General features: G+C 43.7%; 1 pseudogene; it reads left to right on the top strand.

Annotated features, from left to right (window-relative positions):
* The window catches only part of LOC129867683 (centrosomal protein of 290 kDa-like), a 41,264-nt pseudogene extending 17,055 nt beyond the window's left edge, over nucleotides 1-24,209 (top strand).
* Nucleotides 24,210-25,204: the final 995 nt, after the last annotated feature.

Below are 25,204 nucleotides of genomic sequence, written 5' to 3'. Positions count from 1 at the left end.
CTCAGATGATACGAAAGGGAGGTTGAACAGGCTAGTAATAGGGGTTGCAACAATTGCGGTGGATAATTTTAGAAAGAGAGGGTCCAGATTGTCTAGCCCAGCTGATTTGTAGGGGTACAGATTCTGCAGCTCTTTCAGAACATCAGCTATCTGGATTTGGGTGAAGGAGAAATGGGGGAGGCTTGGGCAAGTTGCTGTGGGGGGTGCAGAGCTGTTGACCGGGGTAGGGGTAGCCAGGTGGAAAGCAAGGCCAGCCGTAGAAAAATGCTTCTTGAAATTCTCGATAATCATAGATTTATCGGTGGTGAAAGTGTTTCCTAGCCTCAGTGCAGTGGGCAGCTGGGAGGAGGTGCTCTTATTCTCCATGGACTTTACAGTGTCCCAGAACATTTTAGAGTTTGTGCTACAGGATGTACATTTATTTTTGAAAAAGCTAGCCTTTGCTGCTTTCCTAACTGCCTGTGTATATTGGTTCCTAACTTCCCTCAAAAGTTGCATATCGCGGGGGCTATTCGATGCTAATGCAGTACGCCACAGGATGTTTTTGTGCTGGTCAAGGGCAGTCAGGCCTGGAGTGAACCAAGGGTTATATCTGTTCCTGGTTCAATTTTTTTTGAATGGCGCATGCTTATTTAAGATAGTGATGAAAGCACTTTTAAGAATAACCAGGCATCCTCTGTCAGGACCCGGTTACGAACTCGGGTCTCTGGTGTGAGAAACAGTCACTGAGCCACTAATAGTCGGCCGAACCCAGAAGATGAGGCAGACACAGCAGTACTTGAGACGGTGATTTAATAAAGGAAAAAGGAAAAGATCTTCAGGCAAAAATATAAATCCACAACGTCAAAAGTAAATCCAAGAGAAAAAATGTATATCCTCCAAGACACAAGGAAAATCCAAAAAGTGGTAGCAGGGAAAACAAGAACAAAACCAGAGTACCTCAAGAAAATCCAACTGGAGAAACAAATGTTCACAGCATGGCTGGGGCAGGGTGCTAACATTCAAACACAGAGCAAAGAACTGAGGAACACTAAGGGTTTAAATACATTCAAGGGAAATGAGGCACAGGTGCAAATAATAACTAGAACAAGGGAAAAACAAAAGGGTCAAAAAAGCACAATGGGGGCATCTAGTGAACAAAACCTGAACAATCCTGGCCAAATCCTGACATCCTCTATTGACGGAATGAGGTCAATATCTTTACAGGACACCCGGGCCAGGTCGATTAGAAAGGCCTGCTCACTGAAGTATTTTAGTGAGCGTTTGACTGTGATGAGGGCTGGTCGTTTGACCGCGGACCCATTACTGACTGTTGAGGAAATTAAATAATTCCTCTAATGTACTCATTATTTAAAATCAATTTGTCTATTTATAAGAATTTGTAAGAATCTTATTAACATAAAATAGACAGGATACAGTCTTATTATAATTAGATAATAGTATTTATTCTCGGAGCACGCTACCATTTGACCATAAACAACAGGTTTATATACAAGATATGACGTCATAGGTTACAGAATAAATCTCCTTGTCCTGACAAATAGAAAACAGGTTCAAAAGTTCTTTCCAACTTCCCAGCGCACACACATGACACACAATATAATCTATTCTCCTGAAGGCTCACTATAATTTATTACCACTTTCGCAGACAACTCAAGATAATGGAAGGCCTAAAAAGTTACCCACAGCCTTTCTAAACATCTCAGGGCTAAGTTGGGTCAGTTCAACCATAGTTTAATGACCCTTTCTGCTTATTTTATAACCCACAACACAAATCTCTTTTCACCAGGCGTGCAGAGGTCAATCAGTTATAGTTTAACTAAAGCTAGAAGTTGTTTTAATTATTTATTAACAAAATTCCTAACACTGACGCAGGCAGTGAGGCAGTGATCACTGAGATCCTGGTTGAAGACAGCAGAGGTGTATTTAGAGGATAGGTTGGTCACGATGATATCTATGAGGGTGCCCGAGTTTACGGATTTGGGGTTGTACCTGGTAGGTTCCATGATAATTTGGGCGAGATTGAGGGCATCTAGTTTAGATTGTAGGACAGCCGGGGTGTTAAGCATATCCCAGTTTAGGTCACCTAACAGTACAATCTCTGAAGATAAATGGGGGGAAATTCATTCACATATGGTGTCCAGGGCGCAGCTGGGGGCAGAGGGGGGTATGTAACAAGCGGCAACAGTGAGAGACTTATTTCTGGAAAGGTGGATTTTTAAAAGTAGAAGCTCGATCTGTTTGGGCACAGACCTGGATTGCATGACAGACCTCTGCAGGCTGTCTCTTCAGTAGTAGATTGCAACTCCACCCCCTTTGGCAGTTCTGTCTTGGCGGAAAATGTATACACATACATAAAGGCATTTTTCAGCTAGGATTTTACCACAGAATCCAGAATGGATATGACAATGGGGCCAGCACAGGATGTAATACACCCTTAAAATAATCTACTTTTTGATCTTCTTGACTTGTTATCTGGTAAACTCCTACTATGTGTCAAGAAAAGAGCTCCAATTAGGGGTTAGTGTACTCCAGTAAAAAAGAGCTGGTTTAGATTAAAAACTATTGCTCCCCGTTCATAGGGGTGTGAGAGACTAGTCAGTGGTAGAATTGAGTTGGCACTTTATTGGCCCAAACACCCATAGACCCACAAGGTTGAGGTTACTCATGGGCAGTAATTAGTAATAAATATTCATTGATGCATTGTGTCTTCTAACTGTCCAAGAATAGGATCCAAAGTGTTAGGAAATATTTGTTCCCTTAAATACAAAGTAGGATGTCTCTCCTCATACCTCTGGCACTTTAGTCAGACTGCCAGACTGTGCACCACAGAGCCAATCAGGAGAGAATACATACAGGTCAACGGTGCCAATTGAAAGTCAAGGGGTGTGTCTGTGCCTTTTGGACTACTCTCTCTTTACAGAGAACCCCTGTGGTTCAAGTCTGCTCTGTGCATGTCTGAAAGTGACAGAGCCAGCAGCCAAGAGAGTTTTTCACAGTATGTCATAAAAAGGTATTACACTTATGAATGTATGTAAAATGCTAATATGCATTAGATCCATTACAATGGAAGAACTAAGACCTGAATTTGAATGCAGCATGTTCCGATTCCTCCTTCTCTTTCTGTCCAGCATTGTCAACCAAAAACACTTGGCCTGATGGTTCATGCAGATACTGGGGAAGCAATATAGAAATGTATTGATCCCTTAAATGATTTTGCTATTAAATGACCCATATCACAACCCTCAGTGATTTGTCACCTCTTATCACCTCTTCACAAAAATGTACCTAAATCAATTTTGGAAAAAGGATTTTACTCACAAAAGACGTAGGAATGTATTTTCCCAGTTAGAAATAGTAGGCCATGCATCAATTAACTATTTTCATCAGAAAAACGAACCCTCAAATGCAATATTGCATTTTGTAAGTTGTCTGCAGGTGGCTTGTTGTGAATGGACTCAAATATCAAGTCATTATCAGGTTATGGAAACTGCATTCTAATACTCAACGTAGAAGGATTTGTCTTAATGTACAGTATATGAAAGTGATGCTATGAAAAGGATTCTTTCACGTTATCAAGCTCACTCTGACTGACAAATCACTGCCTATTACTGTGATTAAAAAGAGCATATGAAACAGTGTTTTTCATGAGGCCTACCTGTGCACCTTCCTTTAAGCACCTCTGTTTGAACACCTCTCCTGTCCTTGATCTATACCACGTACAGCCATTTGCGGATCTTTTCAGTGTCCATGTGAAAGATAGTTATTTCTTGCGAGGATGGAACATTTGTTGACTTAAAAAAAATATATTTAACACCCATGTAAAATGAAGGCCTGCAAAGCTTACAGATTTAAGTCTAATAGCATGAGATGAAAGTAGACAAACATCAGAGTGTGCAATATGAAGGTATAGTCAGTGGACATTCTGAACCTTCTTTGAGGTCAGTAGGTCACATGACCAAGGAGCTATTGAAATTCTACATTTTGAAAAATTCATGTAAAATCTTGTGAGATGAAAATGGACAAACTAAAGGGTGTGCAGTATGTAGGCCCACTGAGTGGACATTCTGAACCTTGTTTGAAGTCACTAGGTCACACGACCAAGGAGCTATTGAAATGTTACATTTAGAAAAATTAATGTAAAATCTTGTGAGATGAAAATGGACAAACTAAAGGGTGTGCAATATAGAAGGGTAGTCAGTGGACATTCTGAACCTTGTTTGAAGTCAGTAGGTCACATGACCAAGGAGCTATTGAAATTTGAATGTAAAAAAAGTTTGTACTTTGTTTACGCTCCCTAACTAATTCAACATTTCCACATGTTTATTAGCTTTGGAAAGCGAATTAATGTCCAAATCGTGAAAATAAGACCTGTGCAATGTTGTGACAATCTGCTGCAGGTTTGCAAGAGCTATGCAGTGGCTACTGCGTGTAATGTAATCCACGAAGACTCTGTGCCACAAAATGATTGACAAAACATTACAAAACCTGGCCAGATAAGTTCAAGTCGAGTCCCGAGTCTTGAGGCTCCAAGTTCAAGTTAAGTCGCACGTTATATTATTTTATATCAAGTCGAGTCCCAACTCATCAAATTTGTGACTGTCAGACTCGAGTCCAAGTCATGTGACTCGAGTCCACAGCTCTGGTAAATACCCTCTACCCGCTCCCTGCTACAAAACTATAGGAGGGAGATATGAGTTGGTTAGCCAGCATGCCTTGCAAGTATTGATAACAAGTACTAGTTGTTAGTAGTTATTATTGTTTTATCCTCCAATTAACTAAGTATATCTGTGTTTTTGTGCTGATAACACCACTTTTCTCCATCATAGGGATCCCAATGACCAGCTTATTGCTAGAGGAAGATGCCAAGCCCGCCAGATCCATCAAACCGATATCAACACCAACCTTCAGTTCTGCAGATGAGGAGGAGATTAAACGCAAGGTTAGATGACAGAAGGAGACATCAGAATTCTGGTCCCTAACCCTTAAAACACGGGTTCCCAAAATTTTTGGAGCCGGGGACCCCTTTTGTGACAGCAAATTCATCAGGGACGCCTTCAAAATCAGAACACAACTCCGACTTTAGAGTGTGTTAAATAAAGAGAGAACATTTTGGAGTTTTAAAGCAAATTTCCTGCAATTATACACATGTCCCATTGGGCATAGAGAAAATGTTGCAGTTTTAAATTACATTCGAAACTAAATATTTAGGGAATAGAATAAACATTGAGTTGAAAATTGGATCATTGATGGAGTACTGTGGATCCCTGTGAGCTTCCCAGGCACTGTTGTAGCCTATATTGGAGATTAATACTATTACATTGTATAGTATTGAACCCTCTAAACTTGTTCCACAGACCCCTTGGCCAAATCTGTTTAACGTCTTAAGGCTGCAGGGGCAGTATTGAGTAGCTTGGATGAAAGGTGCACAGAGGTGCCCAGAGTAAACAGCCTGCTCCTCAGTCATAGTTGCTAATATATGCATAGTATTATTAGTATTGGATAGAAAACACTCTGACGTTTCTAAAACTGTTTGAATTATGTCTGTGAGTATAACAGAACTCATTTGGCAGGCAAAAACCTGAGAAAAATCCAAACAGGAAGTGTAAATTCTGAGGCTGGTAGATTTTCAACCAAGATCCTATTGAAATCACAGCAAGATATGGATGAGTTTGCACTTCCTACAGCTTCCACTAGATGTCAACAGTCTGTAGAACTTTGTCTGATGACTTTACTGTGAAGGGGGGCCGGATGAGAGGAGAATTAGTCAGGTCTGCCATGAGGTGACCATTCTTTGACCATGCGCGTTCACATGAGAGGGAGCTCCGTTCCATCGCTCATCTGAAGTCAATGTAATTCTCCAGTTGGAACGTTATTCAAGATTTATGTTAAAAACATTCTAAAGATTGATTCAATACATCGTTTGACATGTTTCTACGGACTGTTACGGAACTTTTGGACATTTCGTCAGGTTTTAGTGAACGCGCTTCCCTGACGTTGGATTTGTATACCAAACACGCGACAAAAATAGCTATTTGGACATAAATGATGGACATTACCGAAAAAAACGAAAATTTCTTGTGGAAGTGGGAGTCCTGGGAGTAAATTCCGACGAAGATCAGCAAAGGTAAGTGAAGATTTATAATGCTTTTTATGAGTTTTGTTGACTGCACAATTTGGGCGGGTAACTGTATGGCTTGCTTTTGTGGCTGAACACTGTTTTCAGGTTATTGAATATTGTGTTTTGCCGTAAAGCTTTTTGAAATCTGACACAGCGGTTGCATTAAGAACAAATGTCAGGTTTTGGCCAAGACTGTTCGGGTTTTGGTCACTAGATGTCCCCATTGCACCTTTTTTGTACCTTTTGTTTTTCTTGCTCTAATTATTGTTTGCACCTGTAGGTCATTCCCTTGTTAGTATTTAAACCCTGTGTGTTCCTCAGTTCCTTGCTCAGTGTTTGTAAGTTAGCACCCAGCCCAAGCCTTGTTTTATACAGATATATCTCTTGTTGGATTTTCCAGAGGTTCTCTGGTTTAGTTCTTGTGTATTATTTGAGTAGTCTTTTGAGGTTTGTTTTTCCCTGCTGTTTTTTACCACTTTGTGGAGTTTCTTTTGTATTTTGGAGGATTTCCATTTTGTGCCTCTTGGCTTTATTTTTGGACATTGTGGATTTAGTTTCTTTGCCTGAAGATTTTGTTCTTTTATTAAACCACCATCTCTAGTACTGCTGTGTCTGCCTCATCTTCTGGGTTCTGATGATTATTAGTGACTGTTTCTCGCACTGGGTCCTGACAACAAATGTATCTTTAATTCTATGTAAAACATGTATCTTTCATCAAAGTTTATGATGAGAATTTCTGTTATTTGATGTGGCTCTGCAATTTCTCCGGATATTTTGGAGGCATTTCTGAACATGGCGCCAATGTAAACGGAGGTTTTTGGATATAAATATGAACTTAATCGAACAATACATAAATGTATTATGTAATATGAAGTCCTATGAGTGTCATCTTATGAAGATCATCAAAGGTTAGTGATTCATTTTATCTCTATTTGTGCTTTTTGTGACTCCTCTCTTTGGCTGGAAAAATGGCAGAATTTTTCTTTGAGTTGGCGGTGACCTAACATAATCGTTTGTGGTGCATTCGCTGAAAAGCCTATTTGAAATCGGACACTTTGGTGGGATTAACAACAAGATTACCTTTAAAATTGTATGAGATACATGTATGTTTGAGGAATTTTAATTATGAGATTTCTGTTGTTTGAATTTGGCGCCCTGCACTTTCACTGGCTGTTGTCATATCGATCCCGTTAATGGGATTGCAGCCAAAAGAAGTTCACACCACCCTGGTAAATAAAGCTTTCTGTTTCTGCTTATCTGGCTCAAGCTCACGTTACCCCGTGTCTCTCCCGACTTCACGTCATAGTAGCAGTGCGTGGAGTACCTAGCTAGCTAGCCCCCCGATAATTCCATTTGCTTTCATCTGGAATGTCGACAGGCTTACCGACCAAGTCATCAGGGAAGGGGGAGAAAAAGCAGAGCAAGCCTAGCAAAGCGTGCCCTGTGCAATTGCGAACATTACATGTCCCGGATGGATTTCCATCTGCTCTGTACTACTTGCCTCAGCATTGAACACTATGGAGGCTCTCGTCGACCCCGCTAGTTATGTGCATTGCGCTCAGCTGGGCTCTGGTGTTCCTTGATGTAGAGGGAAGTACATTGGAAGTATCCAGAGAAGGGAGAAGCTACTCAGGCATCCCCTCGCCTGCGCTTCAGGCTGATTCGGAGAACGCCCATCTTTCCTGGGAGGCGGACATTCATTCCAATAAATGCGGAAGTGAGGACGGCAGCATGTCTCTTGCCGCATCAGGCAGCGCACTCTCTGACCAGGAGATGGATTACACCCTGAATCATTTCTCCCTTCTGCTCAGTTTGTGCTACCCAGCCAGACTGAAGAGGTAGGGCAGGAATCAATAACTGACATCCCCTTTTTCGATAACTGACATCCCCTTTTTGGCGCTGCCACCAAACTTGATGTTGAGCATCTCACACCTCCCCCACCTTCCAAGAAGACTAGGATGGATGGAATCTCTTCTCAGAGAAAATCTGCAATTCTACTTCCCAGACTGTCTTGAGTTGTTGGAGTCTTCCTGGGTGGAGCCCCTCAAGTCACCTTCTCCTGTGACTGGCTACCCCCACTTGGATATTCATGGCATGAAGTCGTCGGGATGACTCATCCCGCTTCCCGTGGAGCCTTCCCTGACTGAGCACCTCAACACGAAGACATGAGCTCCTGTTACTCTGCCCCCAAGCTCATTCATCCCAATGATCGCTTCACTGCGTCCGTATATGAGAGGATCTACTGATCTGCAGCTCAGGATGGGCCCCGTCGACCAGGAGCAGCTAATAGAGCTAAGTCACATTGCCTACCATACCACCCGGACCCTCACATGCTGACCAGACCTCTCGCGCGCATGTTAATTTTGTACACCCCCACCAGATGTGATCAGGACACGCAGGTTAAAATATCAAAAAACTCTGAACCAACTATATTAATTTGGGGACAGATTGAAAAGCATTAAGCATTTATGGCATTTTAGCTTGCTGTTGCTAGCTAATTTGTCCTGGGATATAAACATTGGGTTGTTATTTTACCTGAAATGCACAAGGTCCTCTACGACGACAATTAATCCACAGATAAAAGGGTAACCGAGTTCGTTTCTAGTAATCTTTCCTCCTTCAGTCTTCTTCTTTGGAATTGATATGGTGGTTGGCAACCAATCTTAAGGTGCATTACCACTACCAACTGGACTGGAGTGTGGTTGTCAGTTCATCTTTCAATCACCCACGTGGGTATATGCTCCTCAAAACCAATGAGGAGATGGGAGCGGCGGGACTTGCTGCACATCAAGGGTCACAAATAGAACCAAGTTCTATTTTTGCCCCTGGCTACACAGACGCTCGTTGACGTGTGTCAGCAGTGTGTGTGCAATGATTGAATAACATTTATGTTATATTTTGCAATGCAAGCGGTGGGGTCAGCATGTCAAGTGTACCCCTGAAGCTTCTGGGAGGGTCAAGGCGCATGCGACTGTCAGCCAGAGAGCCCTCAGGCTGAACAACGCAAGGGTGTCTGAGAGGGAGAAGGGAAAGATCCTGAATGGACAGATCGATCCCCCCAGACTGTTCGGACCAGCCATATCGGAGATACAGGCCAGGTTCGAGTCTAAGAATAAGGAGACTGCTCCAGCAGGGAAACTCCTTCCCCTCCTAGTGTCTCTGCGGACTTGGTCCCATTTGTCCATAGATTTTGTTTCTGATCTTCCCCTGTCTGATTCTCCAAATCCTGCCGTTTTATCCCCCTCTCTGGTCTCCCTACTGCTCTCCAGGTCTCTGAGGCACTGTTCCAGCAGGTCTTCCGGCACTATGGCTTTCCGGAAGACATCATCTCTGACCATGGTCCCCAATTAATGTCGAAGGTATGGAGAGCCTTCATGGAGAAGCTGGGGGTCACGGTCAGCCTCACATCCAGGTACCGGCCTCAGTCCAACGGGCAGGTGGAGAGGACCAACCAGGAGCTGGGGAGGTTCCTGAGGAGTCACTGTCAGGACCGGCAGGGGTAGAGATGGCCCGGTTCCTTCCCTGGGCGGAGTACGCCCAGTACTCACTTCGTCACTCCACCAGTGGGCTGTCTCTGTTTCAGTGTGTCCTGGGGTACCAGCCGGCCCTTGCCCCGTGGACTCTTTTCATGTTTCCCACCTCAGGCCAGTGGTTCCTGATCCCCTGGCTGACGCCTGATGGTTCCTCCTTTAAAAGTTGCGAGCTTACACTGAGGGACTTAGAGGTACCCAGCATCACGGCTTCATTGCTCCAGACCACCACAAGGGGGAGTTAAAGCACTCATTATGCATTTGGGTCACAAGGTTTTTATTTGACCAATCATATCGAGTGGTGCCAATGACGAATTTGACGCGACCCATCTGTCCCTGGTGACTTTCTTCAGCAAAGATGGCTGACAAAACAGTACAGGGGAAGCAAATGTAAGTAGTTATAACGTCATAACGAGTCAAGCTAAAAATCGCTATTTAGCAGACTAGCTAACATTAGCCAGCTAGCTAGCTTATGTAATGACATGAGTATGACATTGTAATTCGTGTTTAATGTTTTAGGGACTCCTGAGAAAACCAGCAAACCAGGCTGTCATCTTGGGAAACAGTGGATGTAAACAATCTAGCTAGCTAAAGCATTTATTGCAAATTGAATGTTCAATTGTGTAAGCTTGCCGTGCAATGCAGCTGAAGTAACATAGCTAGCTAACTATTTACTTGCTTATTGTGTAGTGGAGGATAAAAATAACTGTATGCCTATGGATGTGTAGCTAGCTACAGTATGTAGCCGATCTGTGTATGGACCCTAAAACGTTAGGTTCTGAACTAATATTCATACCGATCTATGAACCTCAGCTATCATAGTTGTTGAATCAACTTCAAGTCTGAATGGCATTAATGAAGCCTATGGCTTGAGTAGAATATAATAACTTTATTGTGCCAAGGATGCAAGTCCTATATACATGTACTGTAGTTATTACCACTCATGAAATCCCCACATTGTAGCCTGTACATTGAATATATTCACTGATCATGTACTTTTCCTTGGCGAATAAAGATATGGTTCAGGTATGAATCTCTGTGAGACATTCTTTTTTAGTCATATCCAATGCCAGGTGTATCAAACTCCATTCTTTGAATGATGCTGTGTCTGCATGTATGTATTACAATTATACACTTCAACAGTGTTTACCACTCCTGCTCCTGGGACATCAATGATTACACATTGTAACTATGCAATAGACTAGAAAAAAGACTCCCCAAATCTTTGCATTGTACACAATGGCCCATTGCTCTGACTTCTTTTAACCATTCTAAAGCCCGCATGGGGCATCCTTGCCTTAACGGCGCTGACTTGCTGGTCTAACTCTTCATCGGACATATCAGAATAACATTCCCTGACAGACATATTGTGTTCTTTCATCCTTCTGCAAAAAAAACTGACCATCACATTGTCATGAAGTATGATTATATATCCACTATGAAACAAATAGGACATGGCCTGCTTATGAGTTGTCATGAAAGAAAGTTAGAATAATTCAACTGAAAATGGTGAGTACAGGCATTCGTAGCTAAATGCTTTTGGTTAGCTTGAAAATAACAATTGCATGATTTATCATTCTATGGTATGTATGTATGTAATATAGTAGAATGTTATGAACCAACACTGAAACGTAGGAGATAACTACTAGCTATGTAAAAGTTGGACGGAAGAACGCCCAGTGCTGCTTACCTGAGACGCCATCATCACACAGTCCTTCGTAGGTGTCCGCTATGACTTCCTTGTTGTTGGAAAGAAAGGCTGAACAGTATTGCTTGTAGCCAAACTGACACTCGAAAAATGGCCAAAATGGAGGGCGGTTGATAGCTTTGTTTTCAAATACATTTTTGTTCTCTAAATATTTTGGGGGAATAAAATGCATAACGTTTTGCGCTCTATTACAAAATATTTGATTGCAAACTTTTTTTAAAACTTTGAAGCCTCGTTTTTGCTTTCAGAACAATTATATTTGATTGAAAATAAAAAAGTTTTTGCTCTTGATAAAAATACATCCATTTGTGGCAGGTTGGGGAGGGGGGCTAATAGCAGAACAATAGACTATTCAACCTTTACTAAAGAATAGTCTAATAGCCGGGCTTGGTGTGAAAAAAAACCTGTCCTATCACAGACCGGGTTTTCCCTATGACCAAGGAAGAGTTATGCTTTTGGGTCCCAATGCACTACTGTGTCTCTAACTGACAATGAATGGGCAATATAAACCAAATAGTAAACTGATAATTGTGCACGACTTCAAATGAAACAAGCAGGGAGCAGGTTTTGAACCCTCAAACCTCTTGCCCGAATTCCAGCGCACCATCGAATGTGCAGCAAAACCATGCTCAAGCTGCAGAGTCGATAGACTCGCCAGTAGCTTGCTACTCAATGTAATAAAGTAATGCCTTTCAAATAAGTTATCTTACACGTTATGTTGGCTGACAATTTGTTAGCTATGCTCTCCTTACGAACCACATTGCATTTCATTACAGCAGTATGTACCGGTATGTTAGCTATCTACCTAACGTATGTAGTTATACATCAAACTTGACAGTATATTAACAATAGGCTATCTAACTACCCAACATTTATTGACTTGATTATTCCTGTCAATCTTAGCTTAGCTAAATGGTATAGTCATTGTGCGTCCTCAATGGACATTTTGGTGCTTTCGTAAATTCGCTCTGGCTATCTACACCGATTTCAGAGCACTCTCGTCTTAGTACCAGAGTGCAGAATAATGAATTTATGAGCGCATAACACCTGCTGAATATGGCCGGTATCAGTAAACGTCTGCAAAAAAGCGTAATTAAATTGTTTCCAGCAGCAAAGTTACAGCCACCATCGCTCTGGTTAACACGAAAACTGCCTAACCATCTCTGCTAGGGTGAGTAAAATGGTCAGAGTGGTCTCATTTGTGTCTGGAAGTAGCTAGCAAGCTAGCCAACGTTAGCTTGGGTGCCTGACTGCCATTGTAAGGCCAGAACGCTCAAATCAACCTTACAACGTAAGGGCGAAACAGTCTGAATTTACAAACTGACAATCTGACAACGCTCTGAATTTATGAGCGTCACGTTGTACAGCGCCATATTTTCCATTTCATTCTAACAGAAACCCAGAGGGTTTTTGTTTTTTATGGAATAAAAACACCATAATATTAATCAAATTAATTAAGGAAGTACCAGTCAAAAGTTTGAACACACCTACTCATTTCAGGATTTTTCTTTATTTGTACTATTTTCTACATTGTAGAATAATAGTGAAGACGTCACAACTATGAAATAACACATATGGAATCAGTTAAGGACAAATTATTATTTTCAAGGACAGCCTACTCATTCGTCCCCATCTGGGAATTGAACCCCGGTATCCCACGTGCCCTCCCCGTCTCTGGTAATGCCAATATGGAAGACTATCAAATTCTTCTCAAATATGCCCTCTGGTGGTCAAACTAGCACTAACTTGCAGTAACAGAAAAAATGGCTGATAATTAAATGACGTGCCACTGTCTAGCCTGCAGCTTTGATATGTGCTGAGAGAAGGACAGTGCACCGTCAAGCCATACTCCCAAGTACTTGTATGAGGTGACTACCTCAAGCTCTAAACCCTCAGAGGTAGTAATAACGTCTGTGGAAGGAGGGGCATTCTTCTTACCACATGACCTTTGTTTTGGAGGTGATCAGAACAAGGTTAAGAGTTGAGAAAGCTTGTTGGACACTAAGAAAGCTTTGTTGTAGAGCATTTAACACAATATCCAGGGAGGGACCAGCTGATTATACGACTGTATCATCTGCATATAAATGGATGAGAGAGCTTCCTACTGCCTGATCTACAGTATGTTGTTAATGTAAAGACGCCAGCGATGCCGACTGCTCCAGGGTCACCCAGCTGGAGAAGGCTGAGGTCGAACTTTGAGTGGAGGCCTCAAAGCTCAAATTACATACTACATCCACTCAGTTGTAATCTGTGATATATCCTCCTGTGATCTAGTTCTAATTACAAGAATGTGATTCTGATTAGAGAAAGTGACCTAATGCCCTAGCCAAAATATATGTTGCCCTGATCGCATCCTTAATTTAGTCATCTTTACTACTACTGCCCGGTAAGCTTGCGTTTTATAATGTCAGCCGTGAATGGGATAAGATGCTAACCCCATGCTGTATCAAGGTTGAGGGAGTTGTCTGACGTGGCTAAGATGCAGGTGTCAACCGTGGAGGCAAAACGACAGTCCAGAGAGGAGGTGGAGGCTCTGAGGAGACAAGTCCTCGACTACCAGGTAAGACAGCCCAACCCGGACACTATTCAACCCTATTTAATCCCAGTCATCTAACTCATCCTCAATCTATTCAAAGAACTCAACCCCAAGAGATGATACATTTTCTTATTTTCAGTAGTTGACAAAGTTGAACAATTATACCATGGCTTTTCAAAAGAAACAGTTGTGAGTGAGGCTAGATTAGAGTGCTATGACTGGGTATTTATTGTGCATAGTTCAAATAGCTAGCTACCGTGTCACTCAAATATATCTTACTACTAGCCTTGTTGCTAATGCTAACATTTCCCTTCTGCTCTGTTTTGCTTTGCTTACCCAGTCCCAGTCAGACGAGAGGGCCTTGATCACCAAGCTCCACCAGCACATCGTAGCTCTGCAGCTCAGCGAATCAGCCACTGTAGGGAAACTAGAGGCAACCGCCACCCGGATACAGAAGCTGGAGGCCTACAAACTTCGCACAGAGCAGAAACTGGACGCCCGCAAGAAATCGCTGAACCATGCTCGCCAGGAGGGCCGGAACCGAGCCAGGCATCTCCGACAGACCATCCAGTCTCTCCGCAGGCAGATTGCCAACGCCCTGCCCTTAGCCCAGCATTAGAAGTTCTCTCAGACCATGGTGCGCCTGCCTGCAGGAGGATAGAGGGGCCGCGCAGGATGAGGGCAGAGGGGAAGGCACAGGAGCTGGTGTTGAGGCTGAGAGGGTTAGAGGAGCTCATAGCGATGCTGAAGGATGTGAAGGGAGCTCAGAAGGTGGGTGGGCATGGACGGACTGTTCCAAACACTATAGTCCTCTTGGTTTTCATTAGCTCAGTACTGGAACAATCCCTCTTCACCAAACTCCAGTCCATTGTCTTCCATGGAAAAATATGTTTTTCCTCATGTTTTCTTTATGAATGTTCTCAGGTGAATGAGTGGCACAAGAAGATGGAGGAGGCTCATCTGCATGAGGTGAGGCGAGTCCAGGAGCTGGAGGTCCAGAGAGAGGAAATCAGATACCTGAGGAGCCTGGTGGCCGAGCAAGAGAAAATTATCTGTACCCTTGAGGAGGACAGCGTACAGCAACACATTGTGAGATGAGAAAACACACACTTCAGACAGATAGACACTTTGCACAGCTCGACAGAGAGACACACAGAAATTGAATAAACATATACACACATATTGACCCATTTTGGCCGTTAGAAATGTGAATGGAGTAATTTCATTTGGTTACATTTGTCTTCAGTGAATTTATGAATCTGTTTACTCTTGCAGGCTTAAAACATGGCCTACCTCACAGCAATAAATACGTACATTTCATTTCTCTCCAGTTCTGGTTTGGGATCGCTTTGGAGTGCCCCTTGACTTAGAGAATCAGTCATAATAGGAACAAGAGGAGAACGTACAATTCTTGTTGTCTCTTCATGTATTTGATACTCAGATGGTTTAGTTTTATCCAGCCCTAAAAACGCAGTGCTCCAGATGGACTAAATACTAGTACTGGTTGCTTCAGTCAATGCATGTTCTCCAAATCCTGCCCTGCTAGGACAACGGTTATGTCCCAAATGGCACCCTATTCTCTATAAAGTGCACTGCTGTTGACCAGAGCCCTATATGGAAATAGGGTGCCATTTGTGACAGACAAAATCATGATGACATGGGTTAGTCAGTCTGATCAAATGAAATGTACTTTTTACAGGAGAATTGGATCTCTTGCTTCAGAGGCATTTGTGTTTAACACACACATAGGCTTGTTGGGAGGCAAGGAGGCATGTGCGCGGAAATCAAAATATCAAACAATTAGCTTATTTATAAAACCCTCTTAGGCCTCACTTCCCCCTATCTGAGATATCTACTGCAGCCCTCATCCTCCACATACAACACCCGTTCTGCCCGTTACATTCTGTTAAAGGTCACCAAAGCACACAGATTCCTGGGTTGCTCCTCTTTTCAGTTCGCTGCAGCTAGCGACTGGAACGAGCTGCAACAAACACTCAAACCGGACAGTTTTATCTCAATCTCTTCATTCAAAGAAAGACTCAATCATGAACACTCTTACTGACAGTTGTGGCTGCTTTGTGTGATGTATTGTTGTCTCGACCTTCTTGACCTTTGTGCTGTTGTCTGTGCCCAATAATGTTTGTACCATGTTTTGTGCTGCTACCATGTTGTTGTTATGTTGTGTTGCTACCATGCTATGTTGTTTTCTTAGGTCTCTCTTTATGTAGTGTTGTGTTGTCTCTCTTGTTGTGATGTGTGTTTTGTCCTATATTTATGTTGTATTTATTTAATTATTTTAATCCCAGGCCCCCGTCCCCGTCCCCATGAGGCCTTTTGCCTTTTGCTAGGCCGTCATTGTAAATAAGAATTTGTTCCTAACTGACTTGCCGAGTTACATTTTAAAAATGGGTTACTCCAATCATCATTGGATCATAATTGGATCAAATTGCCCTCCGGATGCAATGTGATGCTCACTGTCCTTCCAATTTCTGCAGAGCGCATCAGAGTATAACTATTGTAGGCCTGCACTGACAGGCACCAGCGGTCTTTCAATCATCCAGTTGCAAGATGCGTTTTGGAGTTCAAAGCGAGTCGAGTTTGCACATTTGTCGATAATAATGGGTAGTGAGTTATTTGTCTAGTTATAGTACATTTTTGGTCAGCAATGAAAATTCGGGTAAAGTCATGGTGTGTGCCAGTGGCCCATGCCAGAGGAGCGAGAGAGAGTGAGACATTTGCACAGCAGGTCAAATAATGACAGTGTCCCGATTCCTAATGAAGGTGGCTCCCCTTCCTGTTCGGGTGGTGCTCGGCGGTCGTCGTCACCGGCCTACTAGCTGCCACTGATCCTTTTTTCCCCTTTTCTGTTAATTGGTTTCACCTGTTTTGTGTTTGGTTTATTAGTTGGTCTATATTACCCAGCAGGCCCACCTGCTATTTGTGCAGGATTGTTTTGTGTAACTAGGGTGCACGTTTGATGTATTCTTGTTTCGTGGGTTTTGCTGGACTGTTTCAGTCCCTGGTTTTGGGGCATTTGTTTTGTGTGCGCCCTGTGTTTTGTGGGGTGGCTTATGTTTGCTATTTTTAGTGCATTAAATTAGCACTACTACTGAACTCTCTGCTTCCTGCGCCTGACTTCGCACCCACTACACCCAGAGCGTTACAGACAGACTAACTAGATGGCCAATTCAAAACATATTGTGTAGTTTGGCTGGTTATCTCGCTAGTTAACTATTTAGCTATGTCCTAAAATAACTTTCCACCGGCACGAGTGTATGGCCAGCCAACATACAGTTGATAAAACCAATGCTGCATACTTAGGTTGTAAAACCGTCTCTCAAACTCTCAAAATTGACAGGGATTCTCCTCTATTCAATACTGGCCATGTAATTCTGACAAATTTAAAAAATATTCTTAGAATAGCCTAATTGACAAGTAACTCAGATGCTGTCAAGATCTCCTCTGAACACTGAATATTTTAACCTTACAAATAGAAATACATTGTAGTTAGCTACCTCTCCCACCTTAGCCATTGGATCCCTGGTTCATTGAATGAGGGAATTATTTTATAAAGACATAAATAGTATTTGGTTGTAATTGTAATGTTGCAGGGTGACCAACCCTCGTCCAGGAAAGCTACTGGGTGTGCAGGCTTTTGCTCCAGCCCTACTCGAACAGACGACGTAAAAAAAGCCTGCACACCCAGTAGCTCTCCAGATGGAGGGTGTTTTATACAGTAGCCTATTAATAATACATGGGAGCAGAGACAGCTTTCCATTGTCTATACCAGCGATAATAATGAATGTTATTTTTTGTGAAGTGGTTCCTTGCATCAAACAACACAATTTTCATTCACCTTTTTGGTCCATGGTGTTCCAGACCAGTTTTGATTTTTGACTTCGAAGTTAAAAATCCGTCCGATGGACAAGTGGCTAAAAGAGATCAAGTCAAGCCCTGAATCTTCAACTGAAATGTACCCAGGATTGTTGACGTAATATATGAAGCAACCATGTAAAAAGAGGACACAACATTTATTGAAAACAATGGCGGCTGGTTTTGAGCTGAAGTGATATTAACAACATTTACTCTGACACCGGAATGAAAAGTTGCCCCTCACATTTCATATGTTGCTTGATCACAATTGTCACGTTCCTGACCTACTGTTCCTTTTTCTTTTCTTTATTTAGTTGGTCAGGGCGTGAGTTGGGGTGGGTTGTCTATGTGTGTTTTTCTATGTTGGGGTTTTTGTGTTCGGCCTGGTATGATTCTCAATCAGAGGCAGCTGTAGTCGTTTGTCCCTGATTGAGAATCATACTAAGGCAGCCGGGGTTTCACGTGTGTTTTGTGGGTGGTTGTATCGCGTGTCTGTGTTATCACCACACGGGACTGTTTGGGGTTTGTCACGTTTGTTGTTTTTGTATGTGTTCATACAGAGAACCCGGAGAGACAGCCTGGTGCGGGGGGCTGCCACCGGCCTGGTGCGGGGGGCTGCCACCGGTGGACTGGTACGTGGAGGTGGCACCGGGTATACCGGACCGTGAAGGAGGACACGCGCTCTTGAGCACCGAGCCTGCCCAACCTTACCAGGTTGAATGGTCCCCGTAGCCCTGCCAGTGCGGCGAGGTGGAATAGCCCGCACTGGGCTATGCTGGCGAACCGGGGACACCATTCGTAAGGCTGGTGCCATGTATGCCTGCCCGAGGAGACGCACTGGAGGCCAGATGCGTTGGGCAGGCTTCATGACATCCGGCTCGATGCCCAACTTAGCCCTACCAGTGCGGCGAGGTGGAATAGCCCGCACTGGGCTAAGCACGCGTACTGGGGACACCGTGCGCTTTACCGCATAACACGGTGTCTGACCAGTACGACGCCCTCTCACTCCACGGTAAGCACGGGGAGTTGGCTCAGGTATCCTACCCGGCTTTGCCACACTCCTCGTGTGCCCCCCCCCCCCCCCTCCAATAATTGTTTTTGTCTGACTCTCGGGCTCCCAACCGTGTCGCCGCGCTGCCGCCTCATACCAGCGCCTCTCTGCCTTCGCTGCCTCCAGCTCCGCCTTGGGACGGCGATATTCCCCTGGCTGAGCCCAGGGTCCTTTGCCGTCCAGGATCTCCTCCCAAGTCCAGGAGTCCTGGGTTTTTTCCCACTGCTGTCGCCTCCCTTCTCCACTCCGCTTGGTCCTAGATTGGTGGGTGGTTCTGTAACGATCGTCGTAATCCTCCTCCTCGGACGAGGAGAGGCGAGAAGGATCAGCCCAATATGCAGAGTGGTTAGTGTCCATGATTATTTAATGAAAACAGACTGTTTTCATTAAATAATCATGGACACTAACCACTCTGCATATAGGGCTGATCCTTCTCGCCTCTCCTCCTCGTCCGAGGAGGAGGATTACGACGATCGTTACAACAATATTTGATCTTGATACGTTAATACATGCTTATCGTATTCATTTGGGCATGTTTAACTGCCTGGAATATTCACAGAATTGTGTATAGACCGCAGGATAAGCTAGCTACCCATGAATCATTTGTAGTTAATTTTTGCCATCTAATCCCCTCTCTTCACTGGGATTCTCTGCCTCTAACCCTATTACAGGGTCTGAGTCACTGGCTTACTGGTGCTCTTCCATGCCGTCCCTAGGAGGGGTGCGTCACTTGAGTGGGTTGAGTCACTGACGTGATCTTCCTGTCTGGGTTGGCCCCCCCCCCTTGGGTTGTGCCGTGGCGGAGATCTTTGTGGGCCATACTCTGCCTTGTCTCAGGATGGTAAGTTGGTGGTTGAAGATATCCCTCTAGTGGTGTGGGGACTGTGATTTGGCAAATTGGGTTGGGTTATATCCTGCTTGTTTGGCCCTGTCCGGGGGTATCATCGGATGGGGCCACAGTGTCTCCTGAACCCTCCTGTCTCAGCCTCCTGTATTTATGCTGCAGTAGTTTATGTGTCAGAGGGCTAGGGTCAGTCTGTTATATCTGGAGTACTTCTCCTGTCTTATCCGGTGTCCTGTGTGAATTTAAGTATGCTCTCTCTAATTCTCTCTTTCTCTCTTTCTTTCTCTCTCTCGGGGGACCTGAGCCCTAGGACCATGCCTCAGGACTACCTGGCATGATGACTCCTTGCTGTTCCCAGTCCACCTGGCCGTGCTGCTGCTCCAGTTTCAACTGTTCTGCCTGCTGCTATGGAACCCAGACCTGTTCACCGGACGTGCTACCTGTCCCAGACCTGCTGTTTTCAACTCTCTAGAGACAGCAGGAGCGGTAGAGATACTCTTAATGATCGGCTATGAACAGCCAACTGACATTTACTCCTGAGGTGCTAACTTTTTGCACCCTCGACAACTACTGTGATTATTATTATTTGACCATGCTGGTCATTTATGAACTTTTGAACATCTTGGCCATGTTCTGTTATAATCTCCACCCGGGACAGCCAGAAGAGGACTGGCCACCCCTCATAGCCTGGTTCCTCTCTATGTTTCTTCCTAGGTTTTGGCCTTTCTAGGGAGTTTTTCCTTGCCACCGTGCTTCTACACCTGCATTGCTTGCTGTTTGGGGTTTTAGGCTGGGTTTCTGTACAGCACTTTGAGATATCAGCTGATGTAAGAAGGGCTATAGAAATACATTTGATTTGATCTACGTTTCATAACAACATTTGTTTTAGGTCTTTTTTTTACATGTAAAACTACCTGGCTAGCTAGATTAAAATGATTCACATATAGAGTGCATTAGGAAAGTATTCACACCCCTTGACTTTTTCCCCGTTTTGTTACATTACAACCTTAGTCTAAAATGGATTACATAGTTTTTTTTCTTAATCAATCTACAATCAATACCCCATAATGACAAAGCAAAAACAGGGTTTTAAAATGTTTGCAAATTTATCAACAAAAAACCCCCTGAAATATCACATTTCTATAAGTATTCAGACCCTTTACTCAGTACTTTGTTGAAGCACCTTTGGCAGCAATTACAGCCTCGAATCTTCTTGGATATGTTGCTACAAGCTTGGCACACCTGTATTTGGGGAGTTTCTCCCATTCTTCTCAGCAGATCCTCTTTAGCTCTGTAGGGTTGGATGGGGAGCGTCACTGCACAGCTATTTTCAGGTCTCTCCAGAGATGTTCGATCGAGTTCAAGTCCGGGCTCCAGCTGGGCCACTCAAGGACATTGTCCCGAAGCCACTCATGCATTGTCTTGGCTGTGTGCTTAGGGTCGTTGTCCTGTTAGAAGGTGAACCTTCGCCCCAATCTGAGGTCATGAGTGCTCTGGAGCAGATTTTCATCAAGGATCTCTCTGTACTTTGCTCCGTTCATCTTTCCCTCGACCCTGACTAGTCTCCCTGTCGCTGAAAAACATCCCCACAGCAGCCACCACCATGCTTCACCGTATGGATGGTGCCAGGTTTCCTCCAGACGTGACGCTTGGCATTCAGGACATTTTGGTGCCTTTTGAGTCATTTAGGTGCTTTAGCAAACTCCAAGCAGGCAGTCATGTGCCTTTAACTGAGGAGTAGCTTCCGTCTGGCCACTCTACCACAAAGGCCTGATTGGTGGAGTGCTGCAGAGATGGTTGTCCTTCTGGAAGGTTCTCCCATCTCCACAGAGGAACTCTGGAGCTTTGTCAGAGTTACCATTTGGTTCTTGGTCACCTCCCTGACCAAGGCCCTTCTCCTCCTATTGCTTAGCTTGGACAGGCGGCCAGCTCTAGGAAGAGTCTTGGTGGTTCAAAACTTCTTCCATTTAAGAATGATGGAGGCCAATGTGTTCTTTGGTACACTTCTCCAGATCTGTGACACGGCACAATCCTGTCTCGGAGCTCTCAGACAATTCCTTTGACTTAATGGCTTGGTTTTTGCTCTGACATGCACTGTCAACTGTGGGACCTTATATAGATAGGTGTGTGCCTTTCCAAATCATGTCCAATCAATTAAAACATCTCAAGGATGATCAATTGAAACAGGATGCACCTGAGCTCAATTTCGAGTCTCATGGTAAAGGGTCTGAATACTTATGTAATTAAGGTATTTCCGGGTTTTTTTATACATTTGCTTTGTCATTATGGGGTATTGTGTGTAGATTGAGGAGGAACAATACATTTTAGAATAAGGCTGTAACGTAACAAAATGTGTAAAATGTCAAGGGGTCTGAATACTTTCGAATGCACAATTATGAAGTTACAAGCTTGCGTTTGCTTTATGTAGGCCTAGTTACCCTGTTTCGTCTGTATTGGTCAAAGGTAATGCAGTAGCATGGGAGTGTGCAGTGCTTCTCAAGTGTACATTTTTATTCCGTCTCCAGTCTCGTCCTCACAAGAACATACTCAAGAGAACTTCCTCGGAGAACGAACTCGGAGCATGACAGTGTGGAGCATGGTAGAATGCATTTTAAGAAACACCCTTTGTCTCTCCCCCACCCCCAGGTTCAGGAGGGGCTACAATTGTCTTGGAATCAGAGCGCCAGCTTTGCCTCTATGAGAAACAGCAGAGCCATATCATCGGCTCTACCCAGAAGGTCCTGTCTAACACCAGACACACACACACACTGGTTGTACCCCAAATGGCACTCTATTCTTCTTCTTCTGTAGTATAATGGCGGTCTGCAAACAAGAGTTTAAGGTGCATGCCACCTCCTACTGTACTGGTGTGTGGTCATTCACGGTCTATATAGCTCTACATTGCTACAAAACAAACCCATAATCCTAAATCCTCCTACCTAATTCTGTACTACTAAGAAAGTAAAAAAAGAGCCCTACTATTTTCTAACAGACCCTCCTCATCCCCAAAATCCCTTCCAACCCCCTCCCCCCAACTCCATCCAACATCATTGACCCTACACCTCAATCTGTCCCTCTCTTCAACATACTTACAACAAATGCTACACCGTTTCATCGACCATACACTCCATACACAAACCATTCTCATGCTTGCCAACCAGATGTAATGACGAGTTCAATGTAAAATGTCCTAGGCCCAACCAAGCAAACACCACCTCTTCCCTCCGTCCAACTTTCTGCCAATAGGAATGACTGTACTTGAATGCTAAATTCATGTTCAATAAATAATTTAGCCATGCATGATAAATTAATCATAAGTCACTCTGTCTCAAACCATTTGCTGCCAAGTCAACCAATTTTGAGTCTTAGTCTCACTTAACCCTGGTGTGTTTGAAGACTGGTGCCCTGCCAGACTCCTGCCTACCCCTAGTCCACCAGCTGGACTTTGCCTTGGGGAAAATCAAAGAGCACGATCGCACCATGCTGAAAACCTAGGCCACCTGCAAAACTCTGGATGAGGTACAGTATTACTTTCAGCTCCTTAGTATACACATTACAGCGGACTTCCAATACCAGTGACGCGCGCTTCAAGGCAACAGCTTGGAATCAGGTAGAGAAGTACCTCTGTGACAAGGGCATTGTATAAGTCTATTAGCCTTGCATTCGAAGGGGTATGCTAGTATGGATATTGGAACATAGCCATCATCTCTGAGCCTGTCTTTCTTTTTGTTCTCCCTGTGCAGAAGCTGAAAGAGAAGGAGTCAGCCCAAAGCAGAATGTCCTCTAGGGACAGGGATATCAACGAGCTGCGTCTCCCTGCGGCTGCAGAAAGGGAGGGGACTCCTGGCAGACCTGGCCAAGCACCAGCAGGACGAGGCAGAGAGCCAACCAGCCCTCAAAGTGGCCCACCAGACCATTAACAACCTGCAGGGCCGCCTGGATCACAAGGAAGAGGTCCTTAAGAAGTATCAGAACCTATTGGCCCGTGCTAGACAGGTAAATACAATAGATATAGAATTAGAAGAGAGCTAGAAGCAACAAGCCAGACATGATGTACACATCTTTCTTGTATACCAACCAATTTGGACTTCATCTGTTACCCCAGGAGCAGGAGGACATGAGGAGGAGGTGAGGACACTGCACCAGAAACTGGATCTGCACACTGACACCTCCCTGGACCGCTTCAAATAGACTGCACTGGTATGTAACATAGTCCCACACTCTCTCATGTCTCTCTCTTAGTCTTGGTTCAGAAGTTCCCAGAATTTTGTAAGTCTGGATCAATGATCTCTACCTCAAATACAGCATTGCTATGGACTTTTGTGATGTCACTCATTGTTCTTTATTTGGGGAGCCCTTTTCCCGGTATCTCTTCTCTTCTTCTATCCTGGTAAATCTCTTCTTCTCCTTGTCCTCCCCAGGAGTTGAGGAAGAAGCCCACCATCACAGCGCTGACCAGCAAGCACCTGGCTAGATGCATGGGCTCCGATAAGATACAGGAACGATCTGTTTTAGTTTAAGAACTATTCGGTGCGATTCGGTTTGATTAGGGGAACGAATTGTTGCGATATGATTTGATGCACCAATTTATTTTACGTGTGTGTGTGATGTCAGGTGTATGTAAGTACGTGATTTGAGCCATAGGGCAGACTGAGTATCTACCACCCCACTATCAGATTAGGGGTGGGGGCAATTTATGCTTTTTGTCCCCCCACTTTTTATTAGAAATCAACATCACCCACTGATAAACTTGTCATTTTTGCAGATAAAAAATGTTGTGACCTAGTACTATGACAACATTTATCTTTAGACATTAGCATGGCATTTAGCCAATTATTTTAATGCAGCTTTAGATTTTACCCCCGCCTCAAAGGTAAATGGTTTAGACCAGGGTTCTCCAACCTTGGTCCTGGATAGCTACCCTCCTCTAAGTTTTTACTCTTACTGGGGTTGGAGCTAAACCTACAGGATGGTAGCTCTCCAGGAACAGGGTTGGAGAGCCCTGGTTTATACTGTTTTGAATTTTGCAGAGTTCCTCCCGCTCCGACCAATTAATGCGACCATGCGAAGCTCCCAAAATGTTTCAAAGTGATTCATTGCCACTTGACAAAACAACAGGGCTTCTGGTGCGTGTGCAGTTTATAATGTGCATCTTTAAAAAAATACCTTTAATTGACCATTCATTTCCAATGGTATTGTGCTTAATCAGGTAAAAACTGCTGAATGAGTCCAAAAACGTGCTGTGATTGATTTATTTGTATGATATACCAGAAATCACCAAAACGTGCTTGCTCTGCCTATTATTATACTATTACATCACCTACAGTATACTGAACAAAAAAATAAACTCAACATGTAAAGTGTTGATCCCATGCTTCATGAGCTGAAATAAAAGATCCCATAAACTTTCCATATGCACAAAAATCTTATTAATCTCTTATCCTTCTACCTGACAGGTGTGGCATATCAAGAAGCTGATTAAACAGCATGATCATTACACAGGTGCACCTTGTGCTGGGGACAATCAAAGGCCACTCTAAA

Source organism: Salvelinus fontinalis, chromosome 12 (assembly GCF_029448725.1).
Source record: "Salvelinus fontinalis isolate EN_2023a chromosome 12, ASM2944872v1, whole genome shotgun sequence".
Classification (NCBI taxonomy): Eukaryota; Metazoa; Chordata; class Actinopteri; order Salmoniformes; family Salmonidae; genus Salvelinus; species Salvelinus fontinalis.
Note: the sequence above shows the minus strand (reverse complement) of the source record. Positions and strands in the feature narration are given on the sequence as shown.